Raw genomic sequence first — 23,438 nt, forward strand, 5'->3', positions numbered from 1 at the left:
TAAATCTGAAAAATGAGATAACGAAGGCCATTAGCGTACCGAAGTTAACTCTTCATGCTGTCAATAAACAGAGGTATCTTTAGTATAGTCTAGAACGAGGTGTGGCGTTGATGTAACAGTCACGGAACCCGCTATATCGCTTTCGCCGGCAAGAGTCGAACTTGAAGTTGTAAAGAGTCAAACTTAGGTCAGTAAGATTTTACCTGTTGCTAGGCGTCCATCTCCTCCAGGCTGAGTCACAATCAGGTGTATACGCGATAGAAGTCGTTCCGGGTCTTCTCATTTTAAATGGAGAGTGCTTCCGGGTTCCTCTGTGTATGTTTCATGGGATTTGTAGTTCAATGTGGTTTGCCATCGGCAGATTTAAAATGCTTCCGGGCTCCTCTCTGTATATTTCATTGGATTTGTAGTTCCATGCGGTTGGAAGTCGGCAGCTAAGATTACGTGAAGTTTCAGAAGTGTAACAACGGTAGTTTAAAACGATGCTTTCTGTCAGATTGTTCTGTGAGGATTAGGAGTTTCAGGCAAAGTGGTGTAATGGAATATCAAAGGCTGTAAAGTTCAGACATTTCGTTCAGGCCTTGTATAGTGGTGTTAAATTTCAGAATCAGCATGGCTTCTCGTTGTCGGAGCTTGGCCTCTACATCTCCACCTCTTAGGCCATGGTCTATTTTGGATATTACTGTCCATTTAAAGTCTTGTTCCCCATGCGACTCATCGATCCAATGTTGGACCAATGGGGCTGTGAGGCCTTTTTTCTTTATTCTGGACTTGTGTTGAGACATCCTTTGTCGTACTTCCTGAGTTGTTTTGCCTATATATAGTTTTTTGCATGGACATAGTATGCCATAGACCACATTTCTTGTTTTACAGCTGGTAAATTGATCATGCTTCCAAGATATCCCTGCATGTTGGAACAGATTTCCTTCTATAGTAGAAGAACAGCAGAGGCATGTACCACATTTGCGGTGACCAGTTATAGGTGGAAGATTGACGTAGTCACGTAATGTCGGTATTTTTGGCTTAGGGATAGCTGCTCGGACGATGTGGTTAGCGATGCTTTTATCTTTTCTGTATGCGAAAAGGGGGACTTCTGTGAGCTGAGTATTCAGATCTTTAAGTATATGCCAGTTCTGATGGATCAATTTCTTAAGAACGTTGGATGAAGGACAATATGTGGAGACACAGACAATGCGTTGTTGATGACTTCTTTGCCTTTTAACTAGCAATTCATCCCGTGGCGTCCAGCAGGCTCTTTTGATCGCTTGTTTAAGTAATTTGGCTGGGTAGCCGCGAGCTAGGAGCTTCTCCTTCAGGACATTGGCGTGGTCCATGAATTCATCTTTAAAGGTACAGTTTCTGCGAATACGCAGAAACTGTCCTACTGGAAGATTTTGTTTTAGACTCCTTGGGTGGCTACTTGAGAAGTCCAATGCCTTGTTGCGATCAGTTCTCTTTTTGAATAAAGTGGTAACCAGTTGTCCGTTAGCACAGTAGACTTCAACATCCAAAAAGGATATTCTGGTCTCAGAGGTCTGGAGGGTGAATTTGATGTCCTCTGTCCTATTATTGATCCAATCATGGAACTGATTTAGGTGTTCCGGAGTCCCTGACCATGTAAAGAAGACATCGTCGATATATCGTACCCATCCACCAATCCACTGGTGGAAAGGGTTGTTGTTATGGATGAAAGTATCCTCATATTGACTCATAAAGAGGATCGCCAATTCCGGGGCAAAAGGACAGCCCATGGCGACCCCCTTTATCTGGTAGTAGAAATCGTCGCCGAATTTGAAATTGTTTTTTGTCAATGCTAGTTTGGCCAACTTCAGTATGAATTCTGTTGGTATTTTCGACGGGCTCTTACGTTTGTTAAGAAAGATCTCTAATACCTCCAGTGCTTGATCTTGAGGGATTTGGGTATAGAGTGATACTATGTCCATGCTCAATAGAAGGTCATGCTTCTCAGTAAATGGTAAATAATCCAGTTTTGTTAAGAAGTCCGTGGTGTCCAAAAGAAAAGATTTAACCGTAAGTGTGAATGGCTTCAAAAAGAAATCTATAAATTTCGATACTGGTTCAAATAAAGAATCGCATCCAGAAATTATAGGTCGTCCAGGTGGTGTTGTTTCGTTTTTATGTACTTTTGGGAGTACATAAAACAATGGAATCCGTGGATGTTTATTCGATAAGAAGTTAAATTCATTTTTGCCAAGGAATCCTTGTTCAAGTCCATTGTTGAGAATCAGGCCAAGTTCTTTTTGTAGTTCTGGAGTCGGATCCATATTGATTTTTCGGTAACATTTTGGGTCTGACAGTTGTTTAGTTGCTTCTAAGATGTATTCATTTGTTCCCCAAATTAGCATAGCATTGGTCCTGGGCCTGGTTAGGCAGAGGCCATGGTTAGCCAGAGTCAGGTACCACCAGTACCAGTCAGCAAAACGTTGGGGAGTGCCCAGGGCACAGGATGGCTTTGCAACACTAGAGAAGTACAAACTCAGAATTAAAAACATAACACCATATTTGAGGGGTTCTCTTTAATAATCAGAATTCATTTGTATCCTTATGAATCTATTTTCAAATATTAGGATAAGGAAGGACTGGGGTAAAGTCATAACATTTTAATCTATACCTTGAGGTTTTCATGCAGTTCTTTGATGACGGTTAATAGCTTACTGATCACTGTTAAGATTTTAACTTATGAACTGCAAATACCAAAAGAATCTCTCAGACAAAAGCAGTAACTCACTGACCTATTTACAAGATAAAGCAAAAGGAGCTGATGGAAGGAGAGCTGAAACTTTTCAGACACTCACCCCCAGTCACAGATCTAGGTTGAATCCATCATCGTTCTTTAGATCATTTTGCCACCCCAGTTCAGACACAGCTATAGGCAAATCACTCTTGCCCCTGTGCCTCATGAGAACAGTCCAGCCCGAACTGCCAAGCCATGTCTTCCCTGGACCAAAAACAAGCATCCAGGGTCCGGTTTCGGGCTAACAGCCCTCATCAGCCAGGCTAGCTTGAATCCAGTGGTAAAGTGACCAAGGGTCCCACATCTGGGCATACCCTGCCAACTTAGGGTGAACAAAGCAAACACAAGGAGATGATGGATGGAGTGCTGACACTTTGCAGTCACTCACCCCAGTCACAGATCTGGGTGGAATCCATCATCATTCTTTAGCTCACTTGGCCACCCTAGTTCAGACACCGCTATATGCAAATCAGTCTTGACCCTGTGCCTCATGAGAACAGTCCAGCCGAACTGCCAAGCCATGTCTTCCCTGGTCCGGAAAACAAGCATCCTGGGACTAATTTGCATATAGCTGTGTCTGAACTGGGGTGGCAAAGTGAGCCAAAAAACAATGATGCATTCAACCCAGATCTGTGAATGGGGGTGAGTGTCTAAAAAGTTTCAGCACTCCACCCATCATCTCCTTCTGTTTGCTCTATTTGCATGATATGCATGTTGTGATCTGCGTGGTACACATTCTTTGCAGTAGGAATATTACCCCACTGTGGCTACCTTACCATGAGTCAAAACGTCCACTAAGCAAACCTCTGATCTCGCTCAATAAAGAACATTAATCACCAAAGTTATCTTCACATTTTTATTGTTGCCTGAAAATTGCTGGAGACCAGTAATACAGCAGCAGGTACTTTTCAATCCATAATGCACTTGCAAACACAATGCCCCCACCCTAAGTCAGCGACCTTTGTTTGCTTGGTGCATGAAGATGCAAGAATCATATACATGCTTTTTTAACATTTGGTCTGATTACTATGTAAATGTAAATAATAATAAAGCGTAGATGCAAACTGTGACTACATGCCTGCTTGTCTCAAATATTTCAATTCAAAAGTATGCAATTGTATTCGTTTAACGGGCTAGGATTTTGTATAGGGTAACTGGAAAGTCCACAAGGTTGTCCCTGTCCCCCCCAGAATTTTAGTGTCTCCTATGCCCCTGGTCCTCAGTGACGAGTATCTCATTCTCTAAAATGTGATTTGCGTTTCCTCTTTGCACCAGTCTCGGACTGTGCATCTGGGCTCTTGCTGCGGGTGGTTGCAGGAGGCTCCTGATTGTTGCAGTGTCCTTCCTGGTCCATTGCAGACTCCTCTGTGGTACCCCAATAAATATTTTGTGAATTGCATGGATTTCTGGGTGCATTTTTGCCGCTTCACACAGTGTGAAGTGTCTGCGGGTGCTCAGGCTGTTGGAACGTGATGCAAACCTGCCTTACGTGACTTTCTCAGCAGTTGCGTCAAGCTGCCTTGCGGCGGTTTTGCGGCACTTACATCAGTTCTTCTGGCGCAGGCTGCCAATTTAAGCCGCAGTCCGCCAAGATGTAAATTTGCCGCATCCTCATGGAATTGTGTTGCCACAGTGTTGATGCAAATTTCTTGATGCGTCGCTGCGTTGTGACCGCGATGCGTCACTTCTTGTAAATTTGCCCCTTGTTGTAGATCTCTGTTTTGTTACTCAGACAGCAGGGCACACAAAAACATGTGTTAAAGAGCTCGTTTCTCTGACAGACTTAAGTCGCATATTGAATTCAGCGGAGCGTAGGGTGACCAACTGGCATTGGTGCAAATTCAGGACGGTGAGTGTAAAAATTCAGGACGAAGGGTCAAAATTCAGGACACAATTCAGGACAGGAGGTCAAAATTCAGGACAAAATTTCAGGACAATTGGATAAGTTTTACAGACACATCAGAGGTCGCGCAATAGTATATAAGTAAGCCCAGCCATATCCAAACATATTCAACCATTTGCAAACCTATCCATCATGTATCCTTCCATCTATCCTTTCACTCATCCATCCCTTCATCCAACCTTTATCAGTCCATCCACCCTTTCACCCCAGCCATCTGTACACTCATACATCCACTCTTCTACCCATCCATCCATTCACTCATCCATCCCTCCATCCACCCTTTCACTCATCCATCCATTATCCATCCATCCACCCTTTCACCCTATCCATCTGTACACTCCTTCATCCACTCTTCTACCCATTATCCATTCACTCATCCATCCAGCCATTTACCCTTCAACCCATCCAGCCATCCTTTCACTTACTCATCCATCCACTCAGTCACTCATCCTCCCTCCCATCCACCCTTTCAGTCATCCATCCATCCTCCCTTTCTCCATCGACCCTTTCACTTAGCCATCCTTCCTTCCATCCATCCACCCACCCATCCATCTACTCATCCACTCATGAATCCATCCATTGACCCTATCACTCATCCATCCTTTCTCTCATCCATGTATCCTTTCACTCCTTCACTCATCTATTCGTCCTTTAGTCCATCTACCATCCCTTTCACTCACTCAACCATCCTTACATCCACCCTTTCACTCATCCATCCATCCATTCACCCTTGCACTTATCAATTCATCAATCCATCCATCTTTTCACTCATCCATTCACCCAACCACTCACTCATCCACCTTTTTACTCATCCATCCTTTCACTCATCCATCCACCCTTTTACCCATCCAGCTACCCTTCCACCCATACATCCAGCTATTTACCCTTTCTCCCTTCCATCCTTCCACCACTCGCTCATCAATCCACCCATCCTCTTTTATTATCCATCTATTCAATCTTTTATTCATCCATTCACCCTTTTACTAATTCATCCAGCCATCCCTTCACTTACTCACTTGCCCACCTTTTCATATTAATTTCGAGCTGAGCCTTTTTGAGCTGCAGGAGCCATTCCTGGACTGGGACAGAAGCCACCCAGGGCAGAGACAGGATCCACCACAGATGGATGGGGGGGGGGGGTGAGGGACAGGAGCCATCACTGGGGGAGGGTAGGCAGGAGGGGGACCAGGATCCACGTGGGTGGGCACAGGGGTGGGCATGCGGTATTCTAGTATCATCTTGGTCTCTTCCAGGGTGGGGTAGGGCTCCTCACCCCCTCCTGGACAAGACCATGAGAAGTCAGTCTCTCTTTCCCAAGTGTTACTTTTGTCATCCCCCCACTGTGATGTACAGCACTTAAAGGAGATGCTCCAAGAGAACTAATTTAACCGATTGTCCTCCATACTTTGTTAGTGTGGGTGCGATTGTGCCATTTCTTAATTTTATTATATTAAATACTTCATGTTTAAAGAATCGAGGTTTGTTTACAATTTAGTGACCGTAATTAAGCTCTGTGCTGTGAAGAGAACCACGTGCTGCCTCTGTGTAATCCAGACCGGTTGTAGGATGTTTGAGGCCCTGCTCAGAAAGGGAATGTCTCGCACAAATTGCAGAGCCATGCCGCATTCAGGGCTGTTTGCATCTGAATAGATGCCCCCTGCTCCTGAAGCTGCAGCCCCCCCCCCCCTCTGTGTCACCTTCGAGCACCTCTTAACAGCTCATCAAGGGCTGGAGGTGTGAGGGGTGGGGGCTGCAGCTTCAAGAGCAGGGGCATCTATTCAGATGCAAACAGCCCTGAATGCATCATGTCACGTCAAGAAGGGAGGTGAGTGGAAGCTTTAGGGAGGTGCGACCGGTGCCCGGTTAAAATTACGGACAAATGGCGTCCGTTAAAGAATCCTTCACGGACAACGGACAGACGGCTGAAATTACGGACTGTCCGTGAAATTTACGGACGGTTGGTCACCCTAGCGGAGCGTTGTTTTGCCATTGTCCCGAAGTTCCTTGCACATGTAAGCCAACAGTACAGAGTTTTATGTTAAAAACAACAATAATTTACAATGCAATAGGCCTCGCATTACTGAAAGTTGGTTATCGCCGTTGCATTATTAGCAACGCCAATAGCTCAAACTTTCAGGAATGCGAGACCTATTGCATTGCAAATGCTTGTTCTAATCTAGCGCACGGTGCTGCTGAACTCCTCCCTTCGCATGCGCATGGCAGTGTCTTTAGTTTGGTTGTGTGCCGTTCATCCTGTTGATGTTTCTTTAGAAATGCTATATTGCCGGCATGCACAGTTGTAGCATCCAATTGGTGTCCTTCGTTAAAAGATACACAGCTGCATAGCAGTTTAATAAATGAATAATTAATAATTATCATACAAAGATAGTACTCTGAACGTGCAACTTTCAACCACCGGTTATTGAGTCAATTGCGCCATCTAGTGTCAGAAAACATTTTATTCAGAAAATAGTTTAGCTTGTTAAACACGGCTTTGCGAGAATTCAGATTTAAGATATGACAAAAAATATATTTAGACTCTTAGCACATAAAATATTGTTACACTAGTGAACAAAGACCTAGCACTTTTATGAATAAGGGCGTTCTTTTGATCAGCTGTCACATTCGTACATGAGCGATAATCCGATGCAAACTGAAAAACATTTTCGAACATATCCTCGCTTGAATGTCTGTAGTTCGGAAGTGGAGCAGATTGCGTAACAAGCTCATTTGATTTAACATCATTTCTTACGTAAAGAGGCCTCCCTCTCTGGGGGTAATTTGCAAACTGACACATACGGTAACTATACGTAACAAGCATTTGCAATGCACACGGTCTCGTTTTTGGGACCTTATAAGTATTTAGCTATGTAGTACATTAGGTATAGAGCGCTTGCTACCTCTGATGGGGGGGAAGGGGGGTGTTGACGTTTTTTTGTTTGTTTTTGTATTCTTTTTTACGGTGAGCAGCACGCTTCTTAGGAAAGTGGTGAATTAGTATAGTGAAAAATATGAAAGTCATTTGCATGGTGGATATGTTAGTCTGAATATTTGGATTGAGAAGGATTGTGGAGGTATACAGAATGCTTAAACGGATGAATAAACCCAAGTAAACACACAGACACATGTAAACAAAGACACACTGACCGACATGCAAATAAACTAGACAAGATATCACAACTTTTATATACTAGGAGTACACAAGTCCATCATTTTAAGTTTAAGCCATTTGAAAGGTGCATGGTAATAGCTATATGCAAACTGGTTTCACCATAACTAACGTTGCTGGGTAAAGTACACTTCTAGGCCCTGTACTCTCTGAAGTGGATAAGGAAACGACCTTCAATCCTAATGCCTGGTTGGAAAGGGTTGTCAAACCAACAAGGAGCAGCTTGAGTCTGTATTGGCAGAGAACACGTGACCCACGTCTGAATTCTCTCATGGGAGACGCATTAGTATAACATGCTTGTAAACAAGATCGAAGACTACTAGCACACATGAATCAACTCAGAAAATTAAAACCCAGCAATACAATCCTTTGGTAAATCTTTCATGCAACTGCGGACGTGAGATTTTTGATCAATTATCTGATCACCCTAATTCTTATCTCACTTGAGTCCCTTTGGATTGATTATTGACTGTCATTGAGTAAAAGGCAAACCCTACATAGGCTGAGTTAACCCCAAAAACTGACGCAACTCTAAAGAACCACTTACTACGGAAAAGTTTTAAAGGTTTATTATAAAGCCAAAATCAGTTGCAAGTACAAACACCTCAATATAAGGTTCAAAAGATATACAGGTAATAGGATGAACATGAACTCTCTGAGAGATCTTAATCGACAGAAGAAAACTACCAAAACCAATTCAAAAATCAGTAAGTTGAATATCATTGACACAAGATGAATCTTAAGAGTCATTTATAGAAGAGAAACAAATCGGGTTAAACTGACCCTACACTAGGCTAGATGACATCCCTACTAAGCAAGTTCTTTACCTAAAAAGGTGTCAGCCGTTGGACTTCCAAAGAAGTTCAACCTATCTTTTAGTCTCAGATGGAAAACCTATATTGTGTAGCAGTACCCTTTCTGCCTACCCATCCGCTCTCTAAGGGTCCTCAGGCCATCTGCTCTACCTCCTCCCCAGGGTGCTGTCCCTAATACAAAATCACAGTATGGGTGGAACGCCCCTTTGAGACGCCCACCACATACACAATTCACGTGGTCTCGTTTCTGGTTTTTTCCATAGTTTCGTTTCTTTGGATCGTCTGTTAAGTTGACCTTGCTTCCCAGGCTCCGTCTCCAGCGTGCCGGTACCCCCATGACATTCCAGTAGACTCCCCCGGACCCAAGCCTATCTCCTCAAACAGAGCTCTATTCATCAAGCTTTTGATTGGTACCCCCCCGCACCTGCAAACAGACACTTCGAAGCAGGGCCCCAAATTCCAGGCTCCCCTTATCGGACTAGGCCGTAAAACTTCGACCAGCATTGGCAATTTATTTTAACGAGGCTTGACTTTTAGCTCACACGTGCATATCAAAGACGACCCTTTATCTCTCCTGGCCTACTAAATTATGTGCAGTAGTCTGCACTCTGTGAACCCTTATTTCTTAGCTTAAAATAATATGCTAACACACCACTCTTGTTATAAAAACACTCATATAAAATACAGCTTTTAACATATATGTAAGCAAAATCATTGGATAATATTGAATCCATGCTACATGAAAGATGCAATGGTACATTTCGTTCTTACACAGTGCCATGTGGTCTGCACGCTTCTTCATTTTACATTTTACATCCTTCTTCATTTAGCAGCTACATAACATGGAACCTGATTAACGCATTTAACATTTCTAAGCATTTCCACACATTTCTATTTTAGCCCATACTCTATAGGGGCTCTCTATTTCTAATAAAACACTCGTGAGTAAATACGGATATATTTCTTCATTTCTCTAGTTACTTTAGCTAACTTTATGCCACAGGCTTGTACATATGGCGTATACATACGTTTCATTCAAATTGCGCTCTCTCAGTTCCCCCCTTTGATGACCTCTAGGGGTCATCACTAGTACATCAATTTGAATGTGTCACACAGAACTTGTTGCAAGGCTCCCTCTTTTTATCGTTTCTAGAGCTCTCAGACTCCTATACTGATGATCTTGCATAGCAGCTAATCTCCGCTCCTGTTCTCTCATAGACCTTTGCAATCTGTTTGACCTATACCATTTGTACAGTCTTACTAAACCCCACAATATGATTATGCAAATTACAATTATGAAGATAGGCTTCAGAATATACCAAACAAAACTCTTCCCGAGATTGGCAAACCAACCTCCAACTTTACCCATCCCATGACCTACTTTTTCCCAGACATTTACCCTTGTTAGGTCCTCAATTTCTTGATGTATCTTAGTAATATTCTGTATAGCCTTCTCAAGAGGTTTTGAATTGTCTGGAATGTAAGTGCAACATTCCTGGACCTTCAAAGCCTTACAGACTCCACCTTCTTTTGCTAGCAGAACGTCTAAAGCAAGACGGTTCTGAAGGACCATTGCCCTTATCGATTGCATCTCCCCTTCTACCAGCATTAGTGATCTTGCAGTACTGGCAGACAATCTGTCTACAACTGTAGCCAGTCTCCTAATCTTGACATCATTAAGTATCAATCCTAAAAGAGGAAACATAGCGCCAAATACGTCTCCAACTACGTCAGCATCACCTACATCTCTTTTCCCCCTTGCTGAAGCTTTTCCCTCTGTGATCTCTATATCCTTTGCATGATATATTTTGGGGAAGACAATTGCCAAATAACATGAACCGTACCAATTGTCAGGCAGTTTCACGTAGGCATTTCTTCCACATACAAAATATACATTAGGAATCACTTGCATCCCTTTTAAGAAATCTTTTGTATAATATTCTAATCGAAAAGCATGTTCACAACTAACTTCACCTACAAACACACTTTCATAATAAGTTTTGCTTCTGGTTAGACATAACTTTCCTTTCTGTGTTCGATCTAAAGCTATTGGACCATTACTACCCTTCTTCTTGTGTGCCTTTTCCTCCTCGGTCCAATCTGTTTTCCACTGTCCTGACATTTTCAAAATCTTTTGCCTTCTGTAACGGTCATCAACTTGTCCAATAAACTTTTTCTCAATCTCTGACACCTTGCAAGTCAGATTATTTCGGTGTGCATATGAAGTATCTAAAGGATCCCAGGGAAGGAAGAATTTCGCCAATCTATCTTCCTTATTGTAATAGTCCCACTTATTCATCTGTTTATAGTTCGGGACTTCTGGTAATACTGAATCATAATTAGAAAAGTAATACTCAAACCCATCTCGTCCATAAAATATACTAAGCAATAAACTACATGTAATCCCATATGTCAATGGAAGATGATATCGAATGCCTTGGTCTACGGAAGCTGGCATGCAGACATAGCAATCCTTGGCCTCCATGACGTCAATATACTCGTATAATAGTTTGGCATAAGCGTTGGTCCTGAAGTTTCCCTGCGACTCATCTACGTGTAACCCACGGGCCTCAGCTGCCAGTAACGCCTTTTCCTGAATTACATTGTTCTCCTCCCTCTTTCCAGCAAGAGCAGGTTTCAAAGTCGTTACAGGCTTTACATCCATTGTCTCTGTTACACTTGCATGTCCTACTATGTATGATACAGTGACTACTATGACTATAAGGGAAATCACTACTGCTATAAGTGTGCCTACTATGCATTTTGCCTTGCGATTCGAACCACCGGCCTCCATGTTATCAAACAGTGTAGTTTCGTTCTGAAAAGTCTCTTTTGATTTCTTCACTCTGCTTTCAATTCGCTTTCTCAGTCTGTTAACCACACTCGGGAGATGACAAAGTCTCTTTGCAATTCAGTCTCTTTAATTTCAACGACAGACAACCCTAGCCCTTCTCCGTCCACTAAATGAAATGTCCCTAATTTTCTTCTTCTTCCACTAGGCGCTAGGTTATCTTCTTTCTTTCTGGTTTATTTACAAAGTCTTTAGGTATCTACGATGATTCTGGTACCAGCGGCTCTAATGGCATATTCCAACAATTCTAAACGAAGAATGGTTTCCTCGTGCTCTGGTACTGGATGACCCAAGGTTGGAAATTCTAATCTGTTCAGCACCAAGTCTTTGATCCGGCTGAAATACAGAGGGACGGGGAGTGTGAACGTTAGCAACCCTTCAGTTTCGATTCCAGGTGTCAACAGCCGTACTTCCACCGTTACAATTGGATCGAGGTTGGTCACCTGCACTTCCCTCACCCTCCCGGATCTCTGTCCCCAAGACATCTGCCGCCAAGTAGGTCCACTCAGGGGTGGCGTATCTTCTGCAGGGCACACGTACCCTCCTTGATCTTCTTGGACCCTCAGAGTCTGAGTCCGCTGCACCTTCGTCTAGGTCTGAGTCTTCAGAAATTGGAACAAGAGTTCTCTCTGGATTTGCTCTCAGGCTTGGCCTTCTCCTTCTTTCCGGCCAGCTAGCTTCTCCACTCCTTGTCCTCCGGCTCCTTGTTCTTGCACTCGACTCTTGACCACTTGCAGCTTGATCAGTGTCTGATTCGTACTCCCAGCTACTTTCTCCCTCTGAGGCGACTTCAGTTCCGCTGGTGTATTGACCGTCCTCGGCCTGGTCAGACACGCTCTCAGTCTCTTCTGACACCTCTACAGCTTGACTTGTCCTCTCCGCAGATTCTTCATTCTCCGCTGGATTTTCATCCGAGGGAGGAGCTGTTTCTTCCGGAGGTGCTGGAACTCTTCGGGTGTATGAGGCGTGGATCCAGTTGGGCAAGCCTCCACACTTCACTGCAGTGTTTGTTATCAATATGACTTGGAAAGGTCCACGCCAGCGCACGTCTAAGCAGTTCTTCCTCACGTGCTTCTTCACCACAACCCAGTCCCCAGGGCACAGGTCGTGGCACAAGTCTTGAGACGATGGAACTTCAGCGGCCTGCACCCGAAGGGACACAGAATGAATGGCGTCAGAGAGTCCCTTACAATAGTCCAGGATTAAATCATCTGTGATGTTCAACAGTGCTGTAGTTGGAACTGATGGCAGTCTCATAGCCCTCCCCATTAACACCTCATGTGGAGAGAGACCTGTCCTTCTGTCTGGTGTGCTACGTATGCTCATAAGTACCAGTGGCAGTGCATCAGGCCAGCTCAAGGATGTCGACGAACAAACTTTGGCAAGTCGGGACTTAATAGTGCTGTTGATTTGTTCCACGATCCCTGAGGCTTCTGGTCGATAGCTACAGTGCAGCTTCTGATCTATACTTAGGGCTGAACAAAGCATCTTCACAATTTCGCTGTTGAAATGTGTTCCCCTATCTGATTCCAAAGAGGCCGGCACCCCGAAGCGCGGTATCAGTTCTCTAAGCAATAACTTTGCTACTGTAAGTGTGTCACACCTGCGTGTGGGGTAAGCCTCAACCCATCTGGAAAAAATGCAGACAATCACTAGGACGTATCTGAGGCGATTGCACTTTGGCATTTCAATAAAGTCTAACTGCATTCTATTGAATGGCCCCCCAGACCTCCCTATGTGACTCAATGTGACTGGTGTTCTTTTTCCTACATTCAGTTGTTGACAGATCACACAACGTTGACATACTGCTTCTGCCGCTACTCTAAACTTTGGGTTGTACCAGGTTTGCCTGAATACCCTCACCATAGCATCTCTACCTATGTGTGTTGGTCCATGTATTCTCCTTGCCATTGGACTGACTAGTTCGTTTGGTAACACTGCTCTCCCATCTGCGGAGATCCAAAAGTCCATTTCACTCTTAGTGCAACCTGCTGTTTCCCATGCTTTTTTCTCAAAATCAGGTGCATTCTCTTGTATACATTTCAACTCATCCCAAGTGTCTACAGTTTCCAACAACATGGTTAACTCGGTCCTTTCCTGAATCCCACTCACTTCTACCTCTGTAAAGGAATATCCTTGTTCTGCACAATAGCGTGCAACTTCGTCGGCATACCTATTGCCTTGCGACACAAAATCGGTATTTCTGGTGTGAGCTGTGCATTTGACAACGGCAATTGCTGCCGGACCTTGTAGTGCTTCCAACAATAGTCGAACAAATTCTCCATTACGAATAGGAGAACCTGAAGAGGTCATGTAACCTCTTTGAGACCATAACTGCCCATAGTCATGAACTACCCCGAAACCATACTGGCTATCGGTGTAAATGGTGACTCGAATTTTGTTACCTGCTAAACAGGCGCGTGTCAAGGCAATGATTTCAGCTACCTGAGCGGAGTGTACTCCTTCCAGGCAGGCGGCTTCCACAACTCCGGTAATAGTGCAAACGGCATAAGCTGCTCTCAGCTGACCAATATCGTCTCTTACGCATGAGCCATCAACAAAGAATATTTCATCGGGGTCGGTCAATGGCTCATCTACGATATCTGGTCTTGGTTTGGTGCATAGTTCAGTCACATCAAGGCAGTCATGATCTGTACATACATCATCATCAATGTCATTTGGAAGTGGCATCAAAGTGGCAGGATTCAAAACAGAGCATCTCTTGAGGGTCACGTTCTCGGCAGCCAAAATGACTTGCTCATAGCGCGTGAGCCTGCTATTTGTCAGATGCTGTGTCTTGGTCCTGGTCATCAACAGTTCAACAAAATGCGGTACATACACCACTAACTGGTGTCCCATAACTATATTTTCACACCTCTCAATGCTGACACCCGTTGCAGCAACGGATTTGAGACATCCGGGCAACGCTGCGGCTACTGGATCTAAGGTAGCCGAGAAGTATGCAACTGGTCTACGGCCATTTCCATGTATCTGGGCCAAAACTGACAACGCACAACCTTCCCTTTCACAACAGTAAAGTAAGAATGGTTTCTCATAGTCTGGCATCCCTAGAGCCGGGGCACGACACAAGTCCTCCCTCAGCTGCAAGAACGCCATCAAACAATCCTTGTCCCATGGTACCGGATCACTCACCCCCTTGTGCGTCAGCCTTTGTAAAGGTTTTGCCTTCAGTGAAAAGTTAGCTATCCACTGCCGGCAATAACCAACCATTCCTAGGAACATCCTGACGTCTCTTTGTGTTGTGGGCGAATTCATTTTCATGATCGCCTCTATTCTGTCTGGTGACACCTTCCGTTTTCCCTTTTCAATCCTGTGACCCAAGTACTGCACTTCTGTCAAACAGTACTGCAATTTGCTTGGAGACACCTTGTGTCCGTTCTCAGCCAAGTGATTTAGTAAGGTGATGGTGTCTATTTTGCAAGCTTCCTCAGTTTCTGATGCAACAAGTAGGTCGTCTATGTACTGGACCAGAACCGAGTTCATTGGCAGTACTAGACTTTAAAGATTTTTCTTCAGCAGCTGGTTAAAAATCGATGGGCTTTCTGTATACCCCTGTGGGATACGACACCACGTTAAAACGCGATTTTCCAGCTTAAAAGCGAAAAGATATTGGCTATCCTCGTCTAAGGGGATTGAAAAGAAGGCCTGGCAAAGATCTATCACTGTGAACCACTCAGCTTGGAATGGTATCTGAAACAGTATCACTGATGGATTCGGTACCACTGGACAACACGAAACAAATATGTTATTAATTTTTCGAAGATCCTGCACTATTCTGTATTTCCCACTAGGCTTCTGCAAACCCATAAAAGGGGAGTTACATGGGCTCCCCACGATTTCCTTCAGTATTCCCTGCTTAATCATGGATTCGATCACAGGCTTTATTCCTGCAATCGTCTCCGGGGTCAACTTGTATTGGGGTGTTCTTGGATACTCAGCATTTGGTTTTACCATGATCTTCACTGGCTCTACCCCTTTGATCAGTCCTATTTCTTCCCCAGTGAAGTCCCATACTTCAGACGACACCGCACCTCTCAAGTCCCATGGAAGCTCCTCCACCGTCAAGGTAGGATATAGCTCCACGCAGACCTGTGAGTTTGCGACCTTAAAATCGGCATCATCATCGTTAGTCTGTACTTCTACTCCTTGAGGTTTGCAATATATCGTACAGTTCAGTTTGCATAATAAGTCCCTTCCTAACAGACATATAGGGCTAGAGTCGCAAACTACAAACTGGTGCTCATCACTGTATTTCCCTATTTTCACCGACACTGGTTCTGTCAGAGGATTCGTCATCCTCCTATTTGCGACTCCTACTACTTGGATTGTTTCTCCTGACATTGGCAGACCTGGGACTACTGCTGATCTCAGAGTGGATCGAGTGGCCCCCGTGTCCACCAAAATGGTCGTAGGACACCCTGCTACTTCAGTCTCCACGTATGGTCCCCTCTGGTCTACCTCTAGGGCTGCCCCGAGGGTACAATCTTCCTCTCTATTCACTCGCTGTCCCGTAAGGGGATCAACGTAGTAGCATTCCTCTCCTCCTACGAACAGTGGCAGTTGTCTATAGGTCTTTCCCCCGGTCGCAATTCGGGGTGGTTGAGGGAACTGGGCTCGAGGAGTCGGGGTCCCCCCTTTGATAAACTTTCCCTTCTGTATCGTTGTTCCCTTCACCAGACTGCTCTGGACCTCATCCTCCTCTGGTTCTAATTCTCCAGTCTCGATATTATAGGGGCACTCGTGTTTCCAATGCCCCACCTCGTTACACTGGTGACACCTAGTCGTCTTCTTCAGTGTCGCAATATCTACCCTAGGTTTCTCTTTTTCCTCATCGTCTTTACTCTGATTATTCTGCTTCTTTCCTAGTGTTCCTGTTCCCTGTTGTCGCTGTCCACCTTTTCCAGCCATCTGCATCTGTACCAACATCAGTTTCTCCTTAAGTTTCTTTGCCTTGGAGTCTATCTCATCACTGCAGTACCTTGCATATCTCAAAATTTCATCTAATGGTTTGTTTTGCCAACAAATTAAATGCTGCTGGATCATTAAACTGATGTCAGGTCTCAATCCCAGAACGAACTTTGACACAAACTGTCCTATGTCTCTAGGATCCATTACATCCAGGCCACTGTACTGTTTGAACGCTTTCAGCAATCTCTCATAATACTCATGGACAGTCTCTTTAGGTTCTTGGGTGGTTCGATCTATCTTAACCCAGTCTATGTCCTGCAACGGCACTTTATCTTTCAGCCATGCCATTACCCTCTCGTACTTCTCCATGACTTTCTCTGATGGCCCGTTTGTCTAGGCGTCCCTATCCGGTTCAGATGTTGGCCATTCAACGCTAACCTTGCATGCCGTCCACAAATCCCCTGGTACTACAATGTCAAACAGGGTGTTCAAGTCAACCCACAGTACTTTGGATATCTTTACGAACCTCTCCACCTGCTTATACCATTCCACGGGGTTCGCCCTCAGCTTAGGAAAAGAATTAGTAAATGCCGCTAAGTCCCCCCTACTCCAGGGCACATGCACATAGCTTCCATTCGCAATTTCTCGCAAAGGGAAAGCTTCCATTCGCGGTGGCCCACCCTCTGGGGACATCCCAATTGTGCTCCTTCTGACGGTCCCTCTCTTGGACCATCTTTCCTCCCATTTATCCAAATCCCTCCACGTTCTTATACCCAAGATCAGTTCTTTTATGTGTATTTTCAACCCAATCGTCCTCCTTTCATCTAAGTCCTGATCCGTGCAATGCAGCCTATGGTTACCCTGTAATGCTTTAGTTCTTGATAAGTCTATCATGTACCTGTTTGCCAATTCAGATAGTCTTTCATGTACTGACCTCGCCTTCCGAGTAACATCTTTTGCCATAAACAGTACCTCATCTTGTTCATACAGGTCGATTCTCTCCATTGGCAATGTGCCGTCTATTATCTCATCTAGATCTGATTTTAAACTGGTTACATTGAGTCTTTTTGCCTTTACCTCAGCTCTCAGTACCTCACTCCTAGATGGTCCGTTTACATTCCTCTCGTCCCAACTCCGAGTCCTACGCCTAGGCTCAGGTGAGCTATGAGGAGTCCTCCCTTGTTCCCATCTTTCTAAATCCCATGCTCTTCCATCTTCCCTAGGTGTATGGTGGAACAATGCTCTATTCCCCACCACCCCATTCTGTCTCTTCTGTTCTGCCTCTCTAGACACATGATAGGATCCCCCATTATTTTCTACGCCTTCGCAATTCCCTTGCTGTCTGGTGTCACTCAGTAAATGGTAAGGTCCCTCACAGCTCTCCATGTTCCCGCGATCCCGTCCGTGATCACTGGATGCATGGTGAGACCCCTCGCGACTCTCCATGCTCCTGCGACTCCAATGTTGTACATTTTCGCCCGGTGTGTGGTGAGTGCACCTGTAGCTGTCCCTGTACTCCTGTGTCCGATCTCAGTCACTGAGGATGGGGCGAGGCACCCCCCCACATCCTGTACTTCTGTCTTCATGCATTTGTCTATTGCCACCAGTGGTATGGCGGGTATCTCCTTTGCTTTCCTGACTCTTTCCGCCCCACTCTGGATTGCTTTCGCCAGCTCCGCAGTGAGAGAGGATTCTGTTATCTCGGCCTCTCCGTTCAGCTTCCGTTTCTATTGTATTGTGGTATTCTTGTATAGCGCAACCTGTCACCACCAAGGGCATCCTGGCGCTTTGAACCCTGATCAAGCATTTCAGCGGCTAGCCTGTCCTTGGGAAGAGGTAGGTTTTCAACGCCTTTCTAAAGGCTGAAAGAGCCTCCAGACTCCTAAGAGACAGTGGCAGGGAGTTCCAGAGTTTGGCCGCCGCTACTCTGAACGATCGGCCACCCATCCTCACTCTCTGGAAGTGCGGGACTATTAACAGCTTGGAAGACGAGGAATGTAAGGCTCGAGATGGAAGATACCAAGCAAACATTCTCCGCAGCGGGACGGGTCCCAAGCCGTGAATAGCTCTAAACACAATACATGCTGCTTTGTAACGAACGCGAAGGTGGACCGGCAGCCAGTGGAGTTCCTGTAGCGCTGCTGTGGAAGAACTGTAGTAGGGGCGGGAAAGGGCGAGCTTGGCCGCCAGATTTTGTACCCTTTGAAGCTTGCCCAGTAGTGTTGCAGGGGCATCCAACAGTAGTGCGTTACAGTAGTCGAGTCGACTTAGGATGGTACTCCGCACTACTTCGGATCTGGCTTGCTCAGGGAGGAGGGGTAGGACCTTACGCAGCATACGGATAAGCATCATGCACGTTGAGGTGGTCTTATTTACGTGCAGATCCAGCTGCAAGTTAGGCCCAAAGATGACCCCCAGATTACGCGCCGAGTGTGTGGCTGACACCGTCTCAGAGAAGGACGGGGCCCAAAAGTCAGTTGGGAGGTCCCTGGGGGCTCGGTCGCTGGAGCAGTGTAGCACCTCTGTTTTAGTACCATTGAACTGTAACGAGTTCAGGCGGAGCCAATCCGATGTGGCCTGCATGCACCGGTGGAAAGTCTCCAGTGGGACCGAATCCTGTCCTTCCAGTGAAAAGACCAGCTGGGTATCGTCTGCATAATTAAATGCAGAGATCCCAAATGTTTTAATAAGCTGGACTAGAGGGCGGAGGTAAATATTAAAGAGTATAGGGCTGATGGCTGAGCCCTGAGGTACTCCTTGTCCCACTCTCCGCTCCTCTGAGCTGAAAGGAGGGAGCGACACCCGTTGTTGACGATTGTCCAGATAGGAAATTAACCAATCCCTGGCCTTGTCTTTGACCCCACACTCTTCCAGCCTCGCTATCAAAGTCGGATGGCTGACCGTGTCGAACGCGGCCGACATGTCGAGCAGCACCAAAAAGGCTGCCCGACCACTGTCGACTCATGCCCGCAGATTGTCCAGCACGGTCACTAACGCGGATTCCGTCCCATGAGCTGGGCGAAAGCCAAATTGCGTCTCATCCAGCCAGGTGTTCCCTTCTAAAAAGCCGGATAGAGTGCGGGTGACCAACTTTTCCATGATCTTGACTGGAAAAGGAAGCAGGGAAATTGGCCGGTAATTGGAGAGACAGGCAGGGTCAAGCGTGGGTTTTTTTTAGAAGCGGAGATACCACTGCCTTCTTCCAACAACCCGGTACAGTCCCTGTTTCAAACGACTGACAGCAGATGGAATGTAAAGGCTGGAAAAGTTCCTCCTGAAACAACCTCCAGAGTTTTGGCGGCAGAGGGTCAAGAGTCGAGCCAGAGGAGATCGTAAGGGCTAGGTTGCCAAACTCCTCCAAGGAAGGCAGAGGAAAACTACTCAGTTGGGGTCGACTGGCCTCAATCGCCGGAGCTCCCAGACTGAGGGCCCGGACCAAGGGGGGGCGGGGGAGAGCTACTCAGCTGAGGTCGACTGGCCTCACTTGCCGGAGCTCCCAGACTGAGGACCTGGTCCGAAAGGGGCAGGGAGAGGCTACTCAGCTGGGGTCGACTGGCCTCCATCGCCGGAGCTCCCAAACTGAGGGCCTGGTCCACGGGGGAGAGGGGAAAGCTACTCAGCTGGGGTCGACTGGCCTCAAACGCCGGAACTCCCAGGTTGAGGGCCTGATCCTCTGGTCGGGGTCGACTGGCAGATGAGGCCAGAGCTTCCAAACAGGGGTGAGAAACCCCCTGCAGGGGTCGACTGGCCAGCACCTCCGGAGCTCCCAAACCAGTGGAAGAATTGACTGGATCCTGCAGCCCCTCCAGGATTCTGCGGATTTTCTCCTCAAAGGCCTCGGCAATAGAGTCACAAAGAGCTTGCGATGAAGGGACAGAACTGGCCACACACGTAGGGTGGGCCAGGTCTCTAACAATTTTGAAAAGGGCCTGTGCCTTATTGGGGGCATGATTCAAGGTAGATTCAAGATAGGACGCTTTAGCCATCTTGATCTGAGCCTTGTATTTTTGTATAGCGGAGCGGAACACCGTTTTCTCCGAGTCTAAGTATTGTTTCCTCCACGCCCTTTCTGCACGTTTGCAGTCGAGCTTGAGCTGACGAAGTTCGCTAGTATAACAAGGACTAGCACGATTCACCCTACCCCGTGACTTCCGGAGGGGTGCCAGCTTATCCAGTGAACTCGAGATAGACTGGCAGAAGAGAGAGTAGCTCTCCTCAGCTGTATTGCCAAGCTTAAAGTCCTTGCCTAAAATATTCGGCAGTGGGGAGGTTTTTAGAATTCGGGACCAAGGTCTCTCTAGCTTGGCTTGGGGTAATCCGGCCTCCCGTAAGGTGTGGTCCTCCAGCCAGAGAGAGAACATGATCAGGAAGTGGTCTGTCCAATACTGGCACTTAATATCCTCTATTGAGACCCATAGTGGATCTGCGAAGATTAAGTCCAGGATATGACCCTTCCGATGCGTGGTGACATTTACCAGCTGTTCCATCTTGATGTCCATGCAGGCTTGGCTAAGGGAAAAAAGTGCTTTATCCCCTGAGCCGCCTGCCCATAAATTAAAGTCACCAAGAATCAGTAGCTTGGAGTGCGAGCTGGAGAGTTCGTAAATCAGGTCGATAAGGAACCCTATGGTTGGTGCTGGTCCTGGGGGACGATAGCAAAGGACACCTGAACAGTTGCAGCTCCTGCTGTTTGACTGTAAAGCCCATAAGTTCAAATCCCGATACCTCACGAATCTTTAGCTGAGAGAGAGTAAGCGAGTCTTTGTAAATAAACCCGATTCCCCCTCCTCGATTAAGCGAGCGAGGTGTGTGACTAATTTTATAGCCAGAGGGACAGGCGAGGCCCAGCTCCACCTCACAGTCCTCCCGAGTCCACGTTTCTGTGAGAAAGAGGACATCGAGGTTTTCAGACTCGATAAGGAAGGCAATTTCCATGTGGTGCTTACAAAGAGATCTAACATTAAGCAACCCACAGGAAATTCGCCTAGTGGTAGATTGTCTGGCCTGGTTCTGACAGGGTCTGAAATTAAGTAGCTCAGGCCGGGAGTAGACAATACGGTGGGAGCTAGAGGGGCCAGAGGTAGCGGCCCTAAGCGCGTCCGTTGAGCGAACAGGCGCAAACGGGCTTACCTCTGGCGCACCTCCGGCGCGCCTATGACGCGCCCGCTGCGCGTCGAACCGTCCACCCTAAAGTACTATTACGCTGAGCGGAGGACCGCCTACTAGCCTCTTGCCTTACGCAAGATGGCCGCGGAGTGCCTCGCCTCCCAACCCAACCCAAGATGTCGGACCCAACTAAGACTGTCTGGCCTCGCCGAATGCGAGGAAATGAAAAATTAAGTGCCAGTAAGCCTCACGAACTTCCCCGGCCTGTGGACGCCGACAGAGTAAAAATTAATTAAGAAATTGTAGCCAGAAGCGCTAACAAGGTGAGCGTTAAGGCGCTGACAAAGCGAGCGTTAAAGCGCTGATAAGGTGACAAGGTGAGCTTTAAAGCGCCGCGGGATATAAAAGCACAGAAAAATGCAGTACACTTAAAATATAACGAGTAAAAGGCGCGGCAGCTAAATGCGCTGAAGCAGGTTCTATTCTGTTATTCTGAGTCTCTACGGCAGCATCCCATTCTTTCAAGTACTCCCTTAACTCCTTAAAGGATTTCGGTCGTGGTCCCCTCAGATCCATCATTCCTCTCTGATCCCCTTGCTCTATTAAAGGATCCGCTACTGAATCCAATGGGGTACTCCGACCTCTTGGTCCTAGCAACTGCCTTTGTGAATTAATCGTATTGTTCCTGCTTTCCATCTCTGCTCTTTCCCTGTCCAATCGTGCCTGTTCCTCCTCTCGTGCTCTCTCTGGGTTGTAGATCGACACTACAGGACCTATGGTAACAGGTACTTGTAGAGCGTCCGGCTGTTGGTACGACCTTGCACACTCTGTTTCCGGCACTTTTTGTACCACGAATCTTCCGACCACTCTCTGTACTGGACTAGGTTGAGTTATTTCCTCGCCTTTGTTGGGTTCCCAATCTGTTATGGGGAGCGGTCTATATTCCCCTTTTCCGGCCCCGTCCCCCTTTTGGGGCTCGGGACATTCGGCCTCCCTATTGTACGGAGGTGGTCTGTCCAACAATAACCTATTTATCAGACTGTCGTCTGTCTCGCTCTCATCATCCTCCACTGGAGGCTTCTTTTCTCCTGTGACTTCCATCACTGGGTACAGTTTATCTGCTTCTATTCTCTGCACTCTCCACTTTTTAGCTTCTTCATCCCATTTGGCATCCTGCACTGCTCTTACCGATCGTTTCACTCTTTCTTGGCGCCTGTTCAGGCTCCGGTCGTACGCCGCCCTGAACCATGCATTGAGGGCTTCAAACTGTGTTGGTCTGGGTAGAGGTCTCGTTGCGAGCATTACTGCTTTCAGCTGGTTCAATGATTCTAACCTAAACGTTCCGTATCTCGGGAACGTCCGTTCCTCATTTCCCTCTGTTATCTTGCTCCACTCAGAGATCCACAGTCTAGTATGTAACCCAACATTCACAGCCATATAATGAGCTGGTGTACCCTCCGGCGGGGCCTCTTCCCCAGCATATGAGTTCCCTCTGTCTCTCTTGAAGATCGCCCTTAGACATTTAAAACACTTCATTTTCAAGAATCTACGATTTTCCTTAATTCTCTTCCTTGTTTACTTCCCGATGGCGAACCACCAATCCCTGCGCGGCTCTCGCTGACCAGCCTATCCCAGCGCGGTTCTCGCTGACCAGCCTATCCCAGCGCGGCTCTACACCAACCAGCCTATCCCAGCGCGGCTCGCTCTGACGTCACTCGTCCCCTTTGCAGCAGTTCCCCTCCTTTCTCAGCTCGTCTCCCGGTCTTGCATGTGTCTCATTCATACACCGAAAAATGACTACTTCCGACCAAGCGATCACTTTTCTTGACTGTACGTCCACAGTCTAACTGTAATTGTCACCTCAACTGACGAAGCGTCTTCCGTAAGCGTTCAGACGATCGCCTTGACTG

This window comes from Lissotriton vulgaris, chromosome 3_2 (genome assembly GCF_964263255.1).
Source record: "Lissotriton vulgaris chromosome 3_2, aLisVul1.2, whole genome shotgun sequence".
NCBI classification, from domain to species: domain Eukaryota; kingdom Metazoa; phylum Chordata; class Amphibia; order Caudata; family Salamandridae; genus Lissotriton; species Lissotriton vulgaris.